Below are 5,842 nucleotides of genomic sequence, written 5' to 3'. Positions count from 1 at the left end.
TTTTTAAACAATGGGCAGATACAGGGCATCTGGCTGGCTCAGTTCGTAGGGCATGTAACTCAATCTCAGGGTTGTAAGTTCGAGCCCCACAATGGGTGTAGAGATTACTTAAAAATAAAATCTTAAAAAAATAAGGGGTACCTAGGTGGCTCAGTCGGTTGAGCGTCTGCCTTTGGCTCGGGTCATGAACTCAGGGTCCTGGGATCGAGCCCTACATTGGACTCCCTGCTCAGCAGGGAGTCTGCTTCTCCCTCTCCTTCTGCCCCTTTCTCTGCTCATGCCCTCTCTCTCTCTCAAATAAATAAATAAATAAAATCTTTTTTAAAAATCTTAAAATTAAAAATGGGCGGATAACCCAACAGAAACTGGGCAAAAGATTTGAAGAGGCATGTTATACAAATGAAATCCAACGTCCTTGAAACATAATAAAAGGGGCCCAGTCCTATTGATAATAAAGAAGATGTAAATTAAAACCACAGTAAGATACCACCACAATCCCAGTAGATGGACCAAAAGCAAAAGATCTGAAAATACAGAGGGTTGGCAAGGATTTAGAGCAAAATGAGCTTCCACACGCTGTTGATAGGGGTGCAAATTAGAAGAGCTCCTTCAAGAAAAACATGGTGTTAGCTAGTGAAGTTGACTGTTATGACCAAGCAACAAGTAAATATCTCAGAAAAACTTACGGAGACTAAACCAGGGTACGTATACCAGAATGTTCACAGTAACACAGTGCATAATAACCAAACATGAGAAACAATTCCAATGTCCATCCACAGTAAAATGGAAAAAAATTAACTGTGCCACATTAATAATATGAATGAATGAAATAATAAGAAACCAAAGATACATGTAATACAGATGAAGCTCATAAACATAATATTGAAGGAAAGAGGCAAGACACACAAAAATATAGCATGTGACTGTATGAACAGAAAGCAAATAAGAGAAACAGTTAAAAGTGCAACTGTCACCTACTGTTCCAGCTACTCTAGATGGAGTTCACTTAATGTTCACAGCCCTCAGAGTCACTATGAATTTAGTTTACACAAACGAGAAACTGGACACTCAGAGAGTTTAGGTAACTTTCCCAATGTTCTAGCTGGTATAATTGAGATATAAACCAAGACTTTAAAAATCCACATTCTTTCCACTAAAATCATTTGAAGATTTTGTGATTGCTTTCCTAAAAAATCTCGAGAGGAAAAAAAAAAAAAAAGGAAAAGTATGCATAATAATGAAAAATCAGCAATGGGCCCAGGAAGATTTTTTTTTAAGATTTATTTATTTATTTTTGAGAGAGAGAAAGAGAGAGTGAGTGCAAACATGAGTGGGAGAAGGACAGAGGGAGAGAATCTTCAAGCAGACTCCCCAGTGAGCATGGAGCCCAATGCGGAGTTCAATCCCAGGACCCTGGGATCATGACCTGAGCTGAAGGCGGATGCTTAACCCACTGAGCCACTCAGGTGTTCCCAGATAGATATTTTAATTGCTTTTCTTCACAGCAAAATTAAAACAGAAGTCTAAATGGCAAAAAGAAGCACTTGCAATATAAGTAAAAATATAAGTATTAAAGACAAGATAAATATCCAGAACCTATATAATAAAACCAGAAAATTTTCTTGAGGAGCTGGAGAGAGACCAATTTGTATAAATATAAAATTATAGATTGTTCTGCCCAAATTTATGTATATTTTTAATGTGACACCAGGCAAAATTCCATAGTATAGCCACTTGATGGAATATTAAAAGTATTTTTTTAACTTTTAAAGAAGGATTTTAAAAAGAATATGGGAATGCATATATGATAAACTCAGTTTTAAGAAATTATTCAATTAATAACTTTTCAAAAAGCATAAAAATGCTAAAATAAAGGGGCTCCTGGATGGCTCAGTCAGTTAAGCATCTGACTCTTGATTTCATTCAGGTCATGATCTCATGGGTCCTGAAATTGAGCCCCAAGTCCCACCGGCGCTCAGTGGGGAGTCTGCTTGAGAATCTCTCTACTTCTCCCTCTGCCCTTCCCCCCAACTTGAGCAGTCTCTCTCTCTAATAAATAAATCTTTTTTTAAAAGCCTAAAATAAAAAACATAAGGAAAAGTTAACAATTGTTATCTCTAAGTAGCATATTTTGGGGAAACTGGCTTGTTTCTCCCTACCTGTTTCATGATCAACCAGAAAAGAAACACGCAAGTGAGATTTACAAAAACCCAAAGATAAAAGGCAGAAGCCACACCTTTCATAACACATATATTTTGCACATTAATTTAATCTAGTCACTTGAAAGTATTTTCATATTACATAGAACGAATAAGAAGAGAGTATGAGTTGGGGTCAAAGGAGAGTTGAAACAGCCCTTGCGTAGGTGACTGGGTATGATGGACCAAATTGTGTGTCAGCTATGAGAATCAAACCCCCAAAAAGCCTGTTCCCATTTTCTGAGCCGATGGAGTCAAATTTCTGAAAACCCCCTGCCCATCAAAATCTCCCCCAGTTCACACGTCTCAGACTTGTGCACAACCAGACAAGCTACTCAATTACAAACACAAACGAGGCTGTCCAACCACTCAAGCCCACACACTGCTATCTCATCCTGAAATAAGTCACCCCATTCAGGGACCCACCACATGCAGGTTATCGGACTCACATAGCCAACTAAACGCTGACCATCAGAAGCGCCCAAGGAGTAATCTCTAGCCCTCGCTGACCCCCTCCCGCGACACCTGCTCTCACACCCGAGCCACCTCTCCAGTCACTCATCACGGATCCTCCAGCCCACCGCCAAACGCCCGACACCCCCAGGCTGCCTTCATCAGTTAGGGACCCCACCACCGTCACCGAGCACTCGCTAAGCGCCGCACCTCCAAGCCAGCAACTGCAGACTCCTCAGCGCGCCACAGGAGGTTTAAAAGGACAGCACACACCACTTCCGCTTCCGGTCCCACACAGCGCCGACGGCTTCTCTCGTTCACTCCTGAGCAGGTGGAAGTAAAAGGCCGCATCCTTCCAAAGATTCGAACGTCGCCACTTGGCGAGTAGTACGGCCGCCCGCATTGATCGGCTTCACAATGGGAGCAGTCGTTTTGAAATAATGTGCGGGGTAGAAGCCTCCGCCGGCTTCTCCCGCTCTCGGTCTTGCTCCCTCGGGAAAGCCTTTCCCTACCGCACCTCTGCAGCACGCCGGGGCCGTTACGCATGCGCAGTGGCACGTCCAACCCGCCGCGCCTTCTCGGAGGCGGAGGGATTACCTCCAGCTGAGGAGGTGGTTGATCTTGCACTGGATCGCAGAATCCGGGAAGACCTCTGATGAAGGGCACGGGGCACAGTAGACATGTGCATTGAAGAGAAGTAACTCTAGGGTGTTGGAAGTAGAGGTCGTGGAAGAGGAGGCACCGGGGCCAGTAGAACCGGGAAGCAAACGTGAGGACAGGCCTGTGCGTGCCTGATGGTGAGGAAGAGGGACGAATGTCGGCCCGGGGGAGGAGGGGAGCCGGAGCTCAGCGGCAGGGGGCTTTGCAGGTGCAGAGGGCGGGGTCACAGAAGAGCGGGGGGTGAGGTGGGGGGACACTGTTGCGAATCCCAAACGCAGAAAAAGTTCAGAGGGGAGCTACTGCATTTCTGGAAGCATCTGGTGAGCTCTGCCAATCAAATTAACCAGCCCTACTCCAAACGCCAATCTGTTACACATCCTGGGAAATCAGAAAGCTAAAGTTATGTCATCAAAAAAATATATATATATATGCTTCACCTGAATGCCTCCAAACTATCTGTGGGTTGGAGATGGAGATGTCACATAAAGACCTTGCTTTTGAGTTCCTCTTCACACGGCTGAAGAGGATTTTTGTGAAACCCCAACGACAAAGTGGAGATCCATGCTCAAACGACTAGTCACGTTAATGTGACCTGATGCCAGACCGCAGCAAAATGTCCTGGTATACACTTTTTTATTTTTTTAAGATTTTATTTGAGAGAGACCGAGATAGCAATAGAGATAGTGAGAGAGAGCAGGAGTGGGGAGGAGAGGGAGAAACAGGCTCCCCGCAGGGAGCCCCACCGCGTGCTCTGTCCCAGGACCCTGAGATCATGACCTGAGTCGAAGGGAGACGTTTAAGGACTGAGCCACCCAGCCGCCCCTGGTGTACACTTTTATAGCTCTTATCACTTAGGAAACCCCCAGTGTTTTAATTTCCACCATTTAATTTCTTAGGTTTGGTAATGATGTCATGATTATGCAGGGGATGCAATGATAATATAGAAGTAAGGTGTCGTAGTTATCTTTAATTTCAGATGATTCTGAAAGGATAAAGAGATAGATAACTAAATGGAAAATAGGTACATAACAAAATGGTGAATTTGCTTAATCTTTTTTATAGGTACATAGGGACCATTATTATTTAGATTTTCAACCTTCTTATACTTAAAAATTATTAGAATGCAAAGTTGGAAAAATGACAATTTCTTCTTTGACTCATGGAATATTTAGAATTGTTTCCTAATTTCCAAAATTATAGATTTCTAGCTAATTTTTTGTCATTGACTTCTAAGTGTATGTGAGCTTAACAGAACATAATTGCACATTTAGTTCTTTGAAGTTTGTTGAAGTTTGCTTTATAGCCCATAACATGGCAAACATGGCAAACTTTGAGAAGTGTTTGAAAATTCTGTGAATTTTGAGGATGTTGTATACAATACCTCCATTATACTGATTTTTATTAAGTATATTCAGAACTTTTATAAAAATTTTATCAGTTTCTTCTGTAATATACTGGCAGAAAGGGATTAAAATCTCCATGATTGTAAATTTGTCTTTTATAAATCTTACATTTTTACTTTAGATAATTTGAGTCCCTGTCTAATGTATGAATTTAGCATTTCTTCCCATGATTACTGAGTGTCCCCTTACAGATTTTTTTCTTCTGATATTTAGTTGTACTAGTTTTGTCATGTTTAGTATTTGCATGAGATGTTTTTTCATAGAAGAAAATCCGTTCTATATGTTTTATGTGGTTATTTCATTTAAAAAAAACCCAGTATTTTAACTTTATTTATCAAGTCTGACAAACTGTATATAAACCAGAGCATTTAATTCATTTACATTTAACTTACTAACAAATTTTTGTTTGATCCTACCTCTATTTCGGCAGCTTATTGTTTCTTTATACTCTACTTTTTAGCCCTCTTTGGGTTCGTGATAATTTTTGATTTTTAGTCATTCTATTTTTGCACTTTACTTTTGCTTTGACTAATTGGAAGATATACACCCTGCTCCTAATCCTTAATGATTACTTTATTAATTTATTTATTTTCCTTAATGATTACTTTAAACATGCATCCTGAGCCATAACATACATTCTTAACAACACTCCAAGTTAATAACTTTATACTTCTTTAGGAAAATAGAAAGTACTTTACCACACTTTAATACAGGATACTTGCAATTTACATGCTGCTGTTGTCACGTAGTTCAAGTCTACGTAATTTTTAAAACAACACGATAGGATTATTTTTGCCTGTCATCTTCATTGAAGTTTACTACACTTTGACTATAATTACCTCACAGTGACAGGGTAAATTAATGTGAAGATAGCGTGAATTAACTTTTATTACTATATATTTTAATTAATGTTAATTATAGTTATTAATTGCTGTGCTGCCCTACCAAAGGATTACATAGCCCTTTCCTAAAGGCTTGGCCATGTGACTTTTTTCAAGAAATGAATTGTGGGGGGAAGTAGAATGTATCACTGTCAGTCTTTAAGAGCCTGCAAATTGTTTGCCCTGTTGTCTTTTTCCTTTGCAGTAAGACACACAGGATTTCAAATGAACACTGCTCCTTCAGTCC

The sequence above is a fragment of the Ursus maritimus genome, unplaced genomic scaffold (genome assembly GCF_017311325.1).
Source record: "Ursus maritimus isolate PB19 unplaced genomic scaffold, ASM1731132v1 scaffold_19, whole genome shotgun sequence".
Lineage (NCBI taxonomy): Eukaryota > Metazoa > Chordata > Mammalia > Carnivora > Ursidae > Ursus > Ursus maritimus.
This window is presented reverse-complemented; position numbering follows the sequence as displayed.